Genomic DNA, 18,269 nt, shown 5'->3' with positions numbered 1-18,269 from the left:
TGCCACCCATCCCCAGGTGCTTGCTGGGGACTGGCAGGCTCTGCCCCCTCCTGCCCTCACCTCCTTCTGGAAAACCCTGGATGCCACACTCCTGCCCCCAGCCTGGGCAGCAGAGACCCTTTCCTGACTGAGGCCATCTCATAACTCAAGCTTCCAGGCTCATCAGCTCCCAGAATAAACTTTAAACCTGATGCAAAAACTGCTTGTGGAACCCTACTGGGAACGCTGCACCCCACTTTCAGGCCCTAGGCAGAATCCCATTGAATCCTAGTAACTGTCAGGGTCTTGAACTGCGTTCCGAGGGCGGGGCTCACGTCCTAGACCACGCCCTCAGGTTCCTGGGGGCGGAGCTCGCAGAGGAGGCTGAGGGAAGCTGACCATTCTCTTTGTGTCTGCTTGGGGCGTGGCCTCTCAGATATGGGCCAATCACGAGAGGACCTTCTGTAAAGTCAATGGTTGATCTGTGGGAAGGGGGGGAGCAGAGCCGAGTTCCGGGATGGGGCGGGCCCCAACTTGGGTGCATCTGTGGATGTTGGTTTCCTTGGAAACCTCAGGGAGAAGCAGGGCTTGGGGTGGGGGTGGGGTAGTGGAGAGACCTGAGTGAGCGGGGCTGCTCTGGAAGAGTGATTCCAGCAGACTATGTCCCCCAAGTCCTTTCTCCATTAGTTCCCCCTTCTGTCAGCAGATCTGGGTCACAGCTGCACCCCCCCACCTTTGTTTTCTGCTGACAGAAGTGGGGAGCTCAGCGGGATGTACGGGGTGTGGGGCCAGGGTCAGTCCAGTGGAATTTTCTGGTCCTGATGCTGATGGTCTCTGTGCTTTGTGGTTTGCAGAATCCAGTGCAATGCAGGGAAAACAGGATTCTCCAATTCAAACCAGGTGCAGGCAAGCAGGGGCAGACCCAGTCCCATCTTCAGCCACACCACCTGGGTCCAGCTGGAGACAGGGAAGCCCAGGAAGGACCAAGCAGTCAGGGCTGGGATGCTCCAAACCTCTAGGAGTCCAGTAAACCAATGTGAGGTAACAGCAGGGGTGGGGATGAAATGGTGTGAGTGTCTTCAGATTATTTGGAGGTAAAAAGCAATCTTGAGGCTGGGAAGGTGGCTCAGTGGTAGAGTGCTCGCCTTGCATGCATGAGGCCCTGGGTTCGATTCCTCAGCACCACAAAAGCAGAACAAAACAGAAGTGGCAGTGGCTCAACTGGTAGAGCGCTAGCCTTTAGCTGAAGAGCTGAGGAACAGCGCCCAGGCCCAGAGTTCAGGCCGCATGACTGGCAAAAAAATAAAAAATAAAATCTTGAAGGCTGGCAGAAGAGGAACTTGACTCCATAGAAGATCAGATCTGAGCCCTTCAGCAAGAAAAGAGGAAGAGTTTCCTTGGCATAACTTAGCATGTGACAGTTTAAGGATCCACTGATCACCCTGTGTTAGGTTAAGAAATCATGGATCTGGGGAGGAGGAAAGGGGGGGAAGGAGAAGGATTGGGATTGGGGGGGAGGGGGGAGGTTGGGAAGGGATGTGAAGGGTAAACAAAGGAGGAGGCTGCAATGCTTGGTAAGAAATGTATGCATTATCCTGCCCGTGTAATTGTAACTCCTCTGTACAGTATGTTCACAAATAAAATTTAAAAAAAAAAAAAAAAAAAAAGAAAACATGGATCTGGCTGGGCACCAGTAGCTAGAAGTGGCGCTGTGGCTCAAAATGGTAGAGCACTAGTCTTGAGGAAAAAACGCCCAGGGATAGCACCCAGGCCCTGAGTTCAAACTCCAGGACTGACAAAAAATAAAACAGGTTTTGTTGGAGAGCAGGCACCACTGGAGGGGGTGGGAAGAATGCAGAGGGTAAATAAGGGTTGAGGGTGGATGTGCTCAAAGTACTTTGTATGCATGTATGAATATAAAACAATGAGACTGCTGAAATTGCTTAATTGCTTTTTTGTTTGTTTGTTTGTTTTTGTTTTTGGTCCAGTCGTGGGGCCTGAACTCTGGGCCTGGGTGCTGTCCCTCAGCTCTTCAGCTCAAGGTTAGTGCTCTACTACTTGAGCCACAGCGCCACTTCCAGCTTTTTTTTCTTTTTGCTTATGTGGTGCTGAGGAATCGAACCCAGGGCCTCATGCATGCAAGGCAAGCGCTCTACCACTGAGCCACCTTCACAGCCCCCCCTCCCCCCAAAGCTTTTTTTTTTACTAAAAGCTAGTATTCTACCACTTGAGCCACAGTTCTAATTCCTGATTTTTTATCTTAATTGGAGATAAAAAAGGCTTTCCTGCCCAGACTGGCTTCAAACCTTGATCCTCAGATCTCAGACTCCTTAGTAGCTAGGATTACAGACGTGAGGCACCGGCTCAGGGTTAGCCTCCTCACCTTCTTTAAACAAACCTGGTGCTAGTGGCTCACACCTATAATCTTAGCTACTCGGGAGGTTCAGATCTGAGGATCGAGGTTCAAAGCCAGCTTGGGCAAAAAGTCCATGAGACTCTTATCTCCCAGAAGTAGTGCTGTGTCTCAGGTGGTAGAGTGCTATCTTTGAGCACAGAGAGGCTCAGAGACAAAGCCCAGGCCCTGAGTTCAAGTCTAGAACTAGCATAAAAAAGGGGGGGCTGGGAATGTGGCTTAGTGGTAGAGTGCTTGCCTAGCATGCATGAAGCTCTGGGTTTGATTCCTCAGTACCACATACACAGAAAAAGCCAGAAGTCACATTCAAGTGGTAGAGTGTTAGCCTTGAGCAAAAGAAGCTCAGGGACAGTGTCTAGGTCCAGATTCAAGCTCTAGGACTGACAAAAAAAAAAGGTTAGGAGGCTATTGGACTAATAGAGACTGATAGAAGGGGCATAGTTGAAGAAGTATCTTGTACATGTGAATGGAAATGTCACATGAACTTCCCCTTCCACACTAATCTATACTATACAAGATACAATCTGTGCAGTGTCCTTTCTAGCCATCTAGAATGACCTTTGGCATTACCATTCTTTGGGAACTGAGAGTTAACTCGTAACTTCTCACAGAGAGACCTTAATTAAAAGTCAATAAGCAGCCAGAGCTGATGTCTCACACCTGTAATCCTAGCTATTTGGAGGCTCAGATATAGAGGATCATGGTTCAAAGCCAGCTTTAGTAGAAAAACTCCCTAAACTCCATCATGAACCATGGCTCATGGCTGCTTTTGTTTCTTTGTGTTTTTTGTTTTGTTTTGTTTTTGCCAGTCCTGGAGCTTGAACTTAGGGCCTAGGCACTGTCCCTGAGCATCTTTTGTTCAAGGCTAACACTCTACCACTTGAGCCACAGCACAACTTCTGGCTTTTTCTGTTTATGTGGTACTGAGAAATAGAACCCAGGGCTTCATACACTCTAGGCAAGCACTCTACCACTAAGCCACCTTCCCAGCCCCTTTGTTTTTGTTTTTGTTGTTTTGTTCTGCTGATTCTGGGACTAGAACTCAGACCTTCAGACTCTTGCTTGGCTTTTTCTGATCAAAGCTGACTTTCTACCACTTGAGCCATACCTCCACTTCTGGCTTTTTGCTGGGTAATTGAAAATAAGAGTATTATGGGTTGTTTTACTTTACTTTCTTTCTTTCTTTCTTTCTTTCTTTCTTTCTTTCTTTCTTTCTTTCTTTCTTTCTTTTCTGATCTTGGAACTTGAACTCAGGTCCTGCGCACTGTCCCTGAGCTGCTTTTGCTTAAGGCTAGCACTCTACCACTTGAGCCACAGCGCCATTTCTGTTTTTTCTGTTTATGTGGAACTGAAGAGTCGAACCCAAGGCTTCATGCATGCTAGGGAAGCACTCTACCACTACTAAGCCACATTCCCAGTGTATGATGGATTTTTCTGCCCAGGCCAACTTTGAGTCTTGATCTTTAGACCTCAGCCTTCTGCATAGTAGTTCTTTTATTTATTTATTTATTTATGTCAATCATAGGGCTTGAACTCTGGGCCTGGGTTCTGGATAGCTCAGAGACAGTACCCAGGCCCTGAAGTTCAAGCCCCTAGTACTAGTGTATACACACACAATCAAGTCAGGGCTAAGGCCCCCGGGTTCCTTGAAGATAATTCCTGCTCAGCCTTCCCCAGCATGTGTGGGCACAGACCACAGGCCACTGGAACCACCATACTTGAGGTCACTTAGGGCCCAGTGCTTACCCATGCCACTCCCTGACCACTTAGTGGTGAGTCTGTCCTTGCCAGGTAAAGACTGACTGTTCCTGCCCTCAGCACACAGGATCACAAGGAATTTTGTTCCACAGGCCCTAGGGAGCTATGGATGCTGATAGGTTGAGAGAAGGCAAGCTCAGCCACAGTGGACTCCAGTGGGTCTCAGTGCCAGGTGCAAGGGCAATGAAGGAAGCACACCAGCCAAAGTAACAGAACTCCCTAAGGCCCTGCTCAGACACCTGCCACCCACCCCCTGCTGGGGACCCTCCATCTATTCTATTTGCTAGTCTGTTTCCTGTACCCAGAAGGGACACACCTGGAAGGACATTCGTACTCTGCATACCTCAGCCTAAAAGAGAAGTTCCATTTGTGAAGGTAAATATGCAATATATAATACTTGATAGGGGCTGGGAAGGTGGCTCAGTGGTAGAACATTTGCCTTGCATGCCTGAGGCCCTGGGTTCAATTCCTCAGCACCATATAAGCAAAAAGAAAAAAGCCGGAAGTGGTGCTGTGGCTCAAGTGGTAGAGCACTAGCCTTGAGCTGAAGAGCTGAGGGACAGCACCCAGGCCCAGAGTTCAGGCCCCACGACCAGAACCCCCACACACACAAAAAAAGTAATAATAATAATATTTGATAGCCACTAATGTAATAGTTCACTCTTTTTTTTTTTTTTTAAATTTTTGGCCCGTGGTGGGGCTTGAACTCTGGGCCTGGGTGCTGTCCCTCAGCTCTTCAGCTCAAGGCTAGTACTCTACCACTTGAGCCACAGCACCACTTCTGGCTTTTTCTGCTTATGTGTTGCTGAGGAATCAAACCCAGGGCCTAATGCATGCAAGGCAAGCACTCTACCACGGAGCCACCTTCCCAGACCCCTCTTGCATTCTTGAACCAATAGTCGCCCCCAAAAGGGTTTCTAAATGGGGCCCCAAAGGGACCTATCGCCAGGGCGAGTCTCCAGCGCCACCTGGCGGCAATTGGGTACTCTACAGCCCAACCGAGTATATGGAAATTGAGGGCCTACGGTTGGGGGGGGGGAGGGAGAGGGGAGAGTAAGGCTCTTCTCCCACTTCTAGGAAGGAACAGGCCCAGAGTGTCTGCCTGGTGCGTAGCTTTAGTCCTGTTGCACTGTTGCACTTCCTGAGGGCACGTTGGAGCTAGGCTCTGCCTGGCCTCTACCACTGGTAGAGCCTTTCTGGTAGTTAATCTGAAATTTCCTGCCCCGGGCTGGCTTCGAACCGTGATCCTCAGATTTCAGCCTCCAGCATAGTTAGGATTAGGGGGTGTGAGCCGCCGGCGCTAGACTTGCCATGATTGTTTTTATTTAGAGGAAAGGAGGTTATCGAACAGAGGGAGAGTCAATCCAGTTGTTCTCGCGCCCAGGCGAGCTCTGGGATTGAAATCAGAGCCAGATTCCAAGGGACCCCAAGGCCAAGCTGAGGAAGACACCCCACTCGGGGTTCAAAGGCTGCATCCCCTCCCCCACCGCCGGAGCCAGCAAAGCTGGGGCAGGGGGAGGAGCTGAGACCTCGAGGTGGGTGTGGCCCGGTGGTGGGCGGGATCCTTGCAGACACGCCCCGCTCCGCTCGGCCCCGGCATTCCTCCCCCCCCTTAGGAATTCAGCGGCGTCACGCCCCTGGCCACCACGAGATCACTAAGTCACTCTATTCCTAGGCTGCTGCCAGGTCAGGGCTCATCTGGGAGACCCGGGTCACTTCTAAACGCCCAGTAGCCACTGCCAATGTCTCTGCTCCAGCCAGGGGACATCTGCGAACCTGATGCATCCCCAGGGCAGGCAGCTCGGATAGGCATAAAGACTTGGCGAGGACGTTCACGTGCAAGCTCTGAACGCCTACGTGTGGCACGATGCTAGTGGACAGACATGACCCGAGTGACCGTGTGCGGCGCTGGCCGGGCAGCGTAGGAACACGGACATCCCCGCATTCCCCTGTTGACTCCACCCAGGGCGGTCCCCAAGCCCTGGTTCTCCAGATCCAGGCTCACTGGTCTCTTCCCGCCAGCCGGCTCCGGCTGGCCGACTGAAAACTACATTTCCCAGAGTTCCCCGCGATCAGCTTCCTGGTAGCGTCGACTAATAGGAGGCCCCAGGGAGGAGCTGTTTCCCCACCCCCACCCCCAGTACTTCCCCTCCCTCCCCACCCCGCACCCCCTTCCCCGCCCAGCTCCACTGGGAATGGTTAGTTCAGCGGGGTTCCTTTGTCAGAATCGAAAAAAAAAGAAAGAAAAAAAGTAAAAGACACAATATGATATCTGTCACCTTTTTTTTTTCTTTTTGTCGGTCGTGGGGCTTGAATTCGGGCCCTGGGCGCTGTTTCTGAGCTCTTTTTGCTCAAGTCTAGCGCTCTACCACTTGGAGCCACAGGCCACTTCCTCTACCACCTTATCAGCATTACATATAAAGAAGGGTTTTACTGTGCCACCTCCATACCTGTGCACTCCGGTCAACTAACCTTCTAATGTTTACTATGCTTTTGTTGTTGTTGTGGGTTTGTGGGTCGTGGGGCTTGAACTCAGGGCCTGGGCTCCGAGGCGAGCGCTCCACCACTTGGAGCCACAGCGCCACTTCCGAGTGTCCGGTGCTTGGAGACAGAGTCTCATGGACTGCTTCTGCTGCCTTCCGACAGCAATCCTCAGATCTCAGCCTCTGAGTAGCTAGAATTACAGGCGTGAGTCTCCAACCCCCAACTCCCAACAGTCTGTGACACAAGGTTTTGGGGAATCACAGGTCCACCTTGCTGGGCATAGTGGCTGAGGTGTCCACTAGAGGGCACTCGAGAGGCGGTTCTCAAGCGGGCCCTGTCCTCCAGGCCCTTTAGCTTCTGCACGCCTGACCCTTCTTGGGGCCCCATCCTTTCTCTCCTTCCCACTACAGCCTGTCCTACACAAGGGATCTTACCGGGGCTCAGTCTGTTCCCAATGTGTGCTCTCTCTCTCTCTTTCTACCTCAGGTTCATAGCTCCCTAACCTCCCCAACTAGGTCCCCGTAGTCAAGATTCTTGACAGTGGTGTGTTTGAGGGTCATAATTCCCATCAGGTTCGTGGGACTGTACTCAGCCCATGTGCTGGCTCAAGTAACAGGGCAGAACACAGACCATTTTTCTCTCTTCCTGGCACCTTTCCCACCCTATATGTGCCCTCCTCCCTTCCTCTCTCACACCTCTAGCTGCCTGGAGCCTTCTGGGGAGCACTGGGCTCTTTTGCACCTGTCACCCCAACCCTGCATGTCCTCACTGCCCAGACAGACTGCTGAGGATCCGGCTGCCTGGAACTGAAGGCCAAGTGACCTACTCATCTGTGTCCTACTGAGTTTGCTGGCCTCACCCAAAGTGACCCCAGCCCTAGGACAGGACAGGACAGGCCTGAGGTTGGCTGGCCCCATTTGTCAGAAACACAAGCCTTCCCAGCCCAGTTAGGCCAAGTCAAGCCACAAGAAGCTGTCTGGCTTAAAAAAAAAAAAAAAGAAAAAGAAAAAGAAAAAGAAAAACACCTCCCTCTCCGGCCCCTCACTTCAATATGCCCCCCTTTTCCCACAGGGGGTAAGGCAAAGGGAGCTCCTCCACAAACCTTTGATGAATCACTACCAGTGTACCTGAGACTCAGTTTCCATCTTTTCTCATATCATCTCATATAATTTATATAATAAACCAGCCTTAGAGAAGCCACTTCTCCATAGTCTACAAAAGACTAAGGATCAAAGAGGTTGACTGCCTTTATCCCAGCCTTCAATCCTACTATCTCTCCCCTTCCTTTATTAAAAATGTGATCTACCAGGTTCAAAGCCAGCCCAGGTGAAAGTCCTTGAGACTCTTACCTCCAATAAACCACCAGAAAACCAGAAGTGGTGCTTGGCTCAAGTGGTAGAGTGCTGGCCTTGAGTTGAAGAACTGAGGGACAGTGCCCAGGCCCAGAGTTTAGGCCTCACAACCAGCAAAAAAAAAAAAAAAAAAAAAAAAATCTCACAGACTTTCCTGTCCAGGCTGGCTTCAAACCACAATTCTCAGATCTCAGCCTCCTGAATAGCTGGAATTACAGGCAGGCGTGAGTCACTGGCAGCCAGCTTGATATACACAAAAAAAATTCCCAGGAGAGGCTGGGAATGTGGCTTAGTGGTAGAGTGCTTGCCTAGCACGCATGAAGCCCTGGATTCGATTCCTCAGAAAAAGCTGTAAGTGGCACTATGGCTCAAGTGATAGCGTACTAGCCTTGAGCAAAAGCAGCTCAGACAGTACCCAGGCCCTGAGTTCAAGCCTCAGGACTGGCAAACAAAACAAAACAAAACAGGATTATAGCTAAGGTGTACAGATTGAGCTTTTTTTTTTTTTTTTTTTTGGTTGTGGGGCTTGAACTCAGGGTGCTGTCATGAGCTCATTCACTAAAGGGTAGTACTCTACTACTTGGGGCCACTTCCGGTTTTGTTGGGGCCACTTCCGGTTTTGTGGTAGTTAACTGGAGCTAAGAGACTTACAGATTTTCCTTCCCAGGCTGGCTTTGAATCATGAGCCTCAGATCTCAGCCTCCTGAGTAGGTAGGATTACAGGCATGAGCCACCAGCACCTGGCTGAGCAATTATTTTATTTTCCTTGTTTTTGTGGGGTATGTGTGTGCACATGTTGGACTGGCGCTCAAACTCAGCCTGGGCACTCTTTGAGTTGTTGTTGTTGTTTGCTCAAGGATAGCACTTTACCACCCAAACCACAGCTCTACTTACAGCATTTTCCTGGTTCATTGGAGATGAGAATCTCACAGATTTTTCTGGCAGGCTGGCTTTCATCCAGAAGCCTCATATCTCAGCCTCTAGAGGAGCTAGGATTACTGGCATGAGCCACTGGCACCTGCCTCTTTTCACATTCGACATAACTGTTTTCTTCAGGAAAAAGAGATGATCAGAATCTCTGGCCTCTTTTCCTGTTGCCTGGGCCTCTTCTTCCCTCGGACGGGAACCATCCTCTGCCATGCATTCCTTGCGTTTGTAAACCTCTGCCTGAGGGACCCACAGATTGTTCCTGCAGTCCCTTGGGTGGGCACCCGGGTTTCTGACCATGACCCAGGATGGATCCTGTTAGATTATTTGGACTTTGCCAGAGAACCACGCAGACATCCAGGCACAGAGAACAAAGAAAGGTTTATTGCTGGGAAAGGGGGCTGGGAAGACCCCTTCTCACAAGGGAGAAATGAGAAGCAGCACAGGCTATAGTCTGAGGTGATCTATATAACCTAGGAGGTTTAGGAGGGGCTAGGAGGCAGAGACCATGGTGTAGACATGTGGGCCAGGGGCTTCATCATGGCAGACTAGGATTTATGGCTGCTGTCCCATAGTAGATAAGGGGTCTGCAGCTGCCCAGACCTGAAAGTCAGTCTAAGGGGCTTAGGGCCTTATATGGTGGTAGCTGCCCCAGAGACGAGCCATCCCAAGGTAAAGGGGCTTGGAGGCTGATTATTTACTGCCTTTAATAAACAGGGCCCAGGGTAGCCGAGGCAGGGAGCATGCTAAGCTGTGGAGAGGGGAAGGAGTGTGCTAAGCTATGGAAGGGAGCTCTTCTCGCTAACAGATCCTCCCCCAGGTTTCTTCCTGGTATTTCCGGGTGGCCGCCCCCCACCCCAGCTTGGGGTTCCGGGTCCCCAAGCGCTCCTTCGGAGAAGCTCGGGGCGTTTCGAAAGTCCCCGGCCACACCTCGGGACGGCCCAGGGGCGCCGCCGGCTAAGCGGGAAGTGGCGGAGGAAGCCCGAGCGCCCGGGGCGCACGGCCCGGCCCGCAGCCCCATGACTAAGTTTGGCCGCGACGGGCTCAGTTTGCCTTTTAAGGCGGCCTGGAGGGTAACGGGGGCCCGGGCTGGTGAAGGGGCCGTGGGGGGGTGGGGGAGGAAGAGGAGACCTCCACGGGGGTAGCACCACCCTCACCCCACCCTCCAGCTCCTCCCATCCCGGCTACCTGGCGCGCCAGGCCCAAGCCTACCCAGAAATACAAAAAGGGAAACTGAGGCCCTGGAGGCAGAGATCTGTGGAGGTGCGCGCCGGGCGCGTGAGGCCAATCCCCGCTGCCCATTCTGCCCCTAACCTCGGTGACTCGGGCTCCCCAGGGCAGGGACGCATTTTTTGAGCACCCAGGGTTTGCAGCCCCCCCCCAAGTCTTGGCGGGGCCCGCTCCTGGGGGGGGATGGGCAAGGCGGACAGGAAGCACCGCGCCCCTCCGGCTCCCCAGTACCAGGCCCGGCTTGGGGTGTCCAGGCCCTGCCCCTGACCATTTCCCCCCCCTCCCGTTATCAGATGGGGAAACTGAGGCTCTGAGCAAAAGTTGCTACTGCCAAAATCACGTGCGAGCTCAGCACGCCTGCTCGGGGCCGGGTCTCAAGAGGTGATCGCCGCACCGCCATCCAAAGGGAGTATTCCCGGGGACCGTCCTCCAAGACCCGGGTGCAATCGGCTCTCCTGTATGCCCCCCCAGTCCTGTGCTGGGCACCCCTGCGCCTCAGCGCAGGGGCCTCAATGTCCCCAAGCGCGCAGTGATGGGGACCGAGCGCAGCAGGTGGGGAGCGGGGCAGCTGCCCCCCCACACCCGCTGGCTAGTGATTTCCCAGAATCAGGGTGCTGCGCTAAGTCCCTTGTCCCCCCCCCTCAATCACAGCCCCCCAGGCCGGGCCCCGGAGCGCTGGGGGCGGGGCGCAGCTCCGGTCCGAGCGCCCCCCTCCCCGGCGTCCCCAAACCTGGCCTTTTAAGGAGAGGAACTAGGGCCAAGTGGGCCGGGCCGGCGCGGGGAGGGCCGGGCCGCGCGCGGGACTCGCCCCCAGCCTCCCGGCTTATCGCCCGGCCACGGCGGAGGCTAGGAGACGCGGGAGCCACGGGAGCCCGCGGGGCCCGGAGCCCTGATAAGAGCCGGCTCGCTCTCCGCAGCTCAGCTGCCTAACCTCAGCCTTGGCCTAGCCCTGCGTTCCAGTCCCATCCACCCGCAGGCCCGGGGAGAGGGGAGGGAAGCGGGCAGGGGTCTGCCCGCCTCGCCCCGGGGTTGGGGGTGGGAGTGGGGAACAGGATGACCCTCTAGGGTCTCCGATCTCCCAGAGTACCCAGCCTCAGGACCCACCTGCAAGGATTTTATATTTGGGGAGGGGGGGTCCTCTTTCAGTCTAGCTAGGTGGTGACTGCTTGTAATCCCAGCACTGGGGAGAGGAAGCAGGAATTTGAGTCCATTCTTGGTTACAAAGAGAATTCCAGGCTAGCAGGAAATATAGGGTGAGACCCTGCCTCAAGAAACGAAACAAGGCAAGCGCAGGGGCTCACACCTGTCATCCTGGCTGAGATCTGAGGTTTGTGGTTTGAGGCCAGCTGGAGTAGGAAAGTCCAAGAGACTCTTATCTCCTATAAACTACTCAGAAAAAGACGGAAGTGGCAGTGTGGCTCAAGCTCTAGATGCTAGCCTTGAGCACAGAGAGGCTTAAGGACAGGCCCAAGCCCTGAGTTCAAAGCTCAGAACTGAAAAAAAAAAAAAGATGGCCTAGTGTTAGTGGCTCATGCTTGTAATCCTAGTTACTCAAGAGGCTGAGATCAGGAGGAAAGTTCATGAGATTCTTATCTCCAGTTAACCACCAAAAAGCCAGAAGTGGAGCTATGGTTCAAGTGGTAGAGCACCAGATGTGAGTGAAAAAGTTAAGGGCAGCACCCTGAGTTTAAGCTCCCGTACTGGGGTGTGTGTGTGTGTGTGTGTGTGTGTTAAAAAAAAAAGGGTGGGGCTGGGAAGGTGGCTCAGTGGTAGAGTGCTTGCCTTGCATGCATGAGGCCCTGGGTTCGATTCCTCAGCACCACATAAACAGATAAAACCGGAAGTGTCGATGTGGCTCAAGCGGTAGAGTGCTCACCTTGAGCTGAAGAGCTGATGGACAGCGCCCAGGCCCAGAGTTCAGGTCCATGACTGGCAAATAAAAACAAAAAATCCTGGGTGTTAGTGGGACTGGTGCGCACACACACACACACACACATCACTTCCCTACCAATTCCAAGGCCGAGTTCAAACTCCAGTACTGCCAAGCAGAAATAAAAAGCAGTCCTGCTGGATATTGGTGGTACAAGTCTGGAATCCTAGCTACCTGAGACTCTCATCGCCAAATAACCAGCAAAAAGCTAAGCTAGAGGTGTGGTTTAAGTGGCAGAGTGCCAGCTGAAAAAACAAGCTGAGCACCTTTAAGACCCTGGGTTCAAATCCCAATACAAAAAAAAAAATTTAAGTCCTTCTTATCCAGCTATTGGAGTATCTCAAAGTTCCCATGGAAAGATTAAATGAAAGATTATTAGATTTTGCCAGAGAACCATGTGGACCTCTAGGTAAAGAGAACAAAGAAAGGTTTATTGGGCTGGAAAGGTGGTTCAGTGGTAGAGTAATTGCCTCGCATGCATGAGGCCCTGGGTTCGATTCCCCAGCACCACATAAGCAGAAAATGCCAGAAGTGGCGCTGTGGCTCCAGTGGTAGAGCACTAGCCTTGAGCTGAAGAGCTGAGGGACAGCGCCTGGGCCCAGAGTTCAGGCCCCACGACCAGCAAAAAATAAATAAATAAATAAAATAAAATAACAAAGGTTTATTGCCAAGAAAGGGGACGGGCAAGACTCCTTCTCACAAGGGAGAAATGAGAAGCAGCACCAGCTGTTGTCTGAGGTGACCGATATAACCTAGGAGGTTTAGGAGGGGTTAGAAGGAGCTGGAGGCGGAGACCCTGGTATAGGCCAGGGGCTTCATCACAGCAGACTAGGATTTATGGCTGCTGTCCAAACAGTAGATAAGGATCCTGCAGCTGCCCAGACCTGAAGGTCAATCTAAGGGGCTCTTGTTGCTTTATATGGTGGTAGCTGCCCCAGAGAAGAGCCATCCCAAGGTAAAGGGGGTTGGAAGTTGATTATTTACTGCCTTTACTACAGGGGCCTAGTGCTGCCTAGGAGGGGAGCATGCTAAGCTGTGGAGAAGAGAAGGAGTGGACTAAGCTATGGGAAGGGAGCTCATTTGCTAACACTATGAGTTGTGACAGGCTGACTTTGTGGGGGGTGGGGAGAGTGAATGTTTGTGCCAGTCCCACTAGCACCCAGCTTTTTTTTTTTTTTTTTTGCTGGTCCATGGGGCTTGAACTCTGGGCCTGGGCACTGTCCTTGCGCTCTTCAGCTCAAGGCTAGCATTCTACCACTTGAGCCATAGTGCCCCTACCTGTTTTCTGAGTGGTTTATTGGAGATAAGAGTCTCACAATCTTTCCTGCTAGGGCTGATTTTGAACTGTGATCCTCAGATCTCAGCCTCCTGGGTAGCTAGGATTACAGGCATGAGCCACCAGTGCCCAACCCAGCTTTTTTTTTTTTTTAAACACCCAAAGTCAAGCACATTCTAGGCTTGCTCTCTACCCTGCAATTTCTCTAGAAATTCCTAAGTTTCAGGGGCTGTGGCATAGGGGCTCTGGACACTGGGAAATGTGACTAGAGGGAGGGGTGTAGCCAAGTCCTGGCTCCTTTGTTGCTACACCTGAGTTTGAGCTGGAACCCGGAGCCTCTTTTTCAGAGGCTGGCAGATACCTGCTTCCTGCCCCTGGGCCATGTGATGGGGAGTGGGGGCAGGTGAGGGAGGCCAGCCTGCGGAGGGCTGAGCCCCAGGCTGGCGCCACTGGGTAACCATATGAGTAAGTCTAGATAATGCTTGGGAGATGACACTCCTGTCTCCACCCTCTGCCCTGTGTCCTTTCCCCTAGGCTTCAGAGGCCTCATGGGCTTGGAACTGGACAGGAAGCTCAGCTCCCAGAAATCAACTGGTCCAGATTCTTCCTCTCTGCTCAGCCCTGGAGGCTATGTGTGGCCTGTGCTCCTCCCTGGGAGTAAGGCAGAAATGAAGAGCTGGAATGGTCTAACATGGATGCCCCTCTGAGCACTGGACACCTCCATCCCACAGATCCAGGGAGACCAAGACCTGCTCTGGGTCACATGCCTGGCTCGGAGCCACGTAGGCAGGAGACAAGGCCCATCTTAGTCTCCTTCTTCTGGCCAGTGTGACCTGAGAATCACTGCCAGGGCCTGTGCCTCCTGGGATGCCCAAGGGGAGGGAGAAGAAACTCAGTTAGGAAGTAGCATCCTGCCCCTTCCAAGTGATAACAGTCCTGCAGGCAGAGTGAGGGTGCTCACTCCTGTCGTCCCAGCTATTCAGGCTGGGATCTAAGAATCGTGGTTCAAAGCCAGCCCAGGCAGGAAAGTCCATGAGACTCCGCTCCAGTAAACCACCACAAAGCCAGGAAGTGGCTCAAGTGGTAGAGGACTAGCTTTGAGCAAAAAAGCCGAAGGACAGCACCTGGGTCTGAGTTCAAGCCCCAGGTCTGGAGCACATGCATATGCATGTGTGCGCCGCGCGCGCGCGCGCGCGCGCGCACGCGCACGCACGCGCACACACACACATACACACAGAAAATAATTCTGCTTCACACCCCAGGCCTACGTATCATAGGCCGAAACTACAGGAGACCTGTCCCCTTCCTACCCCACGCTGCCTCTGGGTTGTCATGGAAACCAGATCAATGTATACAGCCTCTCCAAAGTCAAAGCTCATTAGAGGCACAACGCAGGTGCTTATGGTTGTATTTCTGTAACCCTAGTGCCAAGAACACAAATAAACTGGAACTTGGCTGCAGACCAAGAGAACTCTGAAGTCTGAGGTATGGACTTTGTTTCTTGCTCTTTTGGGGTGTTTCATAATTTCAGAGCCATCTCCTGAAATATCAGCCCTGCCCCTTTCCTGCTCACACGCCCTCGTTCTGGGGCTGCCCAGAGCAAAGTCCCAGAGCCAAAGTCCCTAGCAGAACAAACACCCTTGTTCCTGGGTACTCAGTGGCATCTCCAGTCTCCACACTGCCCTGGCTTGGCCCCAGATTCTCTCTGTGGGACGCCATGGCTCACTTTCTTCTCTGAGCCTGGGCTGGGGCTGATAAGAAACAGTTGTCCAGGTCTGGGCTATGGAATCACTGAAGTACCCCAGCATTCAGTATTTAATCTGGTTTCCAGTTTCTGCCAAATTCTTTTTTTTTTTTTTTAAGTCAGCTGTGGGGCTTGAACTCTGGACCTGGGCGCTGTCCCTCAGCTCTTCAGCTCAAAGCAAGCCCTCTACCCCTTGAGCCACAGCGCCACTTCCAGTTTTCTGGTGGTTTATTAGACATAAGTGTCTCACAGACTTTTCTGCCTGGGCTGGCTGTTAACCGCAATCCTCAGATCTCAGCCTCCTGAGTAGCTAGGATTACAGGTGTGAGCCATCAGCACCTGGCTCTGCCACATTTTTTCCTGGTAACCCTAGAACTGAATCTCTGGCATGGGCTCAATACAGTTGTGTCTGCCAGTGCTCAGCCTCAGGAAGGCTTGTCCCTTGACCCTACTGGTTCCAGAGCCCAAGTTCATGGCAGCCAAGTGAACCTTGGCCCCTTGTTTCCTTGGGAGACTCCTATTCAAACTTCAAAACCCAGCTCAAAAACATCCCTTCCTCTAGAGAGCCCTTGCTAGCACCCCCAGGCTGAGGAGCCCCTCCCCTCAGGTCAGCTTCTCACACATTCAGGATATCAAATCTGGTTGTTTCCCCTCAGGGCCTCTGGAGTACAGGTTGGAGTCTGACCTATGAGTATTACCAGAGACTGAGTCAGCCCTGGCTCATAGACCAGAGAACTTCCTGTGACACACCCCCAGGTCCCTTAGCCAACATCCTGGCTGGGTGTGAGGCCTGAAGCGGCCTAGCCCTGCCCTGCCTCAAGCTCAGCATCCTGTCACCAAGTCAGCCCTAGGATGTGATCTGTGCCAGGTCAGGCCCACACCTAGGATACTGTCTTGGACAGGACTGGATACTGGCTCCCTGAGAGACAACACAGACAGTCCTGGACTCTGATCCTTGTGATTCAGATCCAAGTCTGTCCTTTCGCTGCCTCTTTCTGTTCTACTGCACTGGCCTGTTCTGAGCTAGGAACTACTAGGAATATGTCTTCCTTCCCTTCTTCCTTCCTTCCTTCCTTCCCTTCTTCCTTCCTTTTTTCTTTTTCTGTTCTGTCAGTCGTGGGGCCTGAACTCTGGGCCTGGGCTCTATCCCTCAACTCTTCAGCTCAAGGCTAGCGCTCTACCACTTGAACCACAGCGCCACTTCCAGTTTTGTGGTGGTTTATTGAAGTTAAGTTTTGCAGCCTGTCCTACCTGGGCTGGCTTTGAACCAGGATTCTCAGATCTCAGCCTCCTGAGTAAGTAGGATTACAGGTGTGAGCCACAGTCACCTGGCTCCTTTCTTTTTGGCGAACACAGGGCTTGAACTCAAGGCCTAGACACTGTCCGTATGCTTTTTCACTTAAGGCTAGCACTGTACCATTTTGAGCCATGGTTCCCCTTCTGGTTTTCTGGTGGTTAACTGGAGATAAGAGTCTCATGGACTTTCCTGCGTTGGCTGGCTTTCAACTGAGATCCTCAGATCTCAGCCCTCTTAATAGCTAGAAGTACAGGCATGAGCCACCAGTGCTCAACTACATTTTAAGAATACCATACAGAGTTCTCCAAGTTAGTTTTCCACCAACACTGGCTAGCTGGGTATAAAAAATTCCAGGTGGGCTGGGAAGGTGGCTCAGTGGTAGAGTGCTAGCCTTGCATGCATGAGGCCCTGGGTTTGATTCCTCAGCACCACATAAGCAGAAAAAAGCTGGAAGTGGTGCTGTGGCTCAAGTGGTAGAGCACTACCTTGAGCTGAAGAGCTGAGGAACAGCGCCCAGGCTCTGAGTTCAAGCCCCAAAACCAGCCAAAAAAAAAAGTTCCAGTTGCTGTAATCCACACCACCACTTATTGTCCATCTTTTACATTTTACCCATTCTGGTGGGTGCAACACACTATTTCAGTGTGGTTTAAGTTTGCAGCTCCCAAATTATTCAGAACCTTGCACATATTTTTTATGTGTAATAACAATGTGGATATCCTTTTGTCTGAAGTATATATTTGGTAAATACAGTGGCACATGCCTGTAATCCCAGCTTTTGGGAGGCTGAAGCAGGAGTATCATGAGTTGGAGACCAGCCTACATAGTGAAACTCTTCCTCTTTAAAAAAAAAAAAGAAAGAGAAAGAAAGGAAGGAAGGAAAAGAAAAACAAAAAACTAAGGTGAATAAAAAAACAAAAACAAAACAAAACAAAAAAAACCCTAAGGTGGTTGATGGGAATCTTCTTTGTTCTCATACCTCCCTGTTGCTCCCCTCTCTGCCCATTCTTTCTATGTATCCAAAGTTGGAATATTAAGGAGTGACCCCCACCCTACTTTCCCAGGTACATACAGGTACCAGGCAAATCACCAAAGACATGCGCAGACTGCCTGACACAGGCAGGGCAATCAGACTTGAGTGTGGCTGTAAACATTCCATGGGGGGCCTAGTCTGTAAGGCTCTGAGGCCAAGCTGTGAGGCCAGGAAAGAGTTAAGAGGCTGGAAGACTAAAAACTGTATCATGTGAAGGTCAAACTGTCTAGGCATGACAGATGTAGAGCTGTTTGAACATTAAAAAAGCTTGAGACCTTGGATAAGGGAATACTTCCCCTATTCTCTGCCCACACCTGCAGTCACCCCCTATACTAAACTCATGTCTCCTTGCTCAGACCCTATAAAAACCTTGACTCCAACCCTGCCTGCCTGCCTTCCTCCCTCCCTCCCCCTCCCACCCCTGCCCCATCTCCAACCTCCATATAGGAGGGAAGGCTGGGTCCCTTGCTGGCAATAAATAGTCTTAGCCTGTTGAGATTTGAGTCTGGACTGTTTCTTTCTTTTCTCCTCCATTTTCCTAACACTAATGCTAGTGGCTCATGCCTGTAAGTCTAGCTACTCAAGAGGCTGAGATCTGAGGATCATGGATTAAAGCCAGCCCAGGCAAGAAAGTCTGTGAGACTCTCATTCTCAATTAAGTACACACACACACACACAAAAGCTGGAAGTGGAGCTGTGGTTCAAGTGGTAGAGCACTAGCCTTGAACAAAAGCAGCTCAGGGAGTTCAAGATGCAGGACCAGTACACACTCACATATATACAAGAAAAGTCCATAAAAACAAGTGTCTGCCCATCTTTATTTTTGTTTTTTTTTTTTTGTTTTTTTTT

This window comes from Dipodomys merriami, unplaced genomic scaffold, assembly GCF_024711535.1.
Source record: "Dipodomys merriami isolate MVZ:Mamm:240054 unplaced genomic scaffold, mDipMer1.0.p SCAF_22, whole genome shotgun sequence".
NCBI lineage: Eukaryota > Metazoa > Chordata > Mammalia > Rodentia > Heteromyidae > Dipodomys > Dipodomys merriami.
This window is presented reverse-complemented; position numbering follows the sequence as displayed.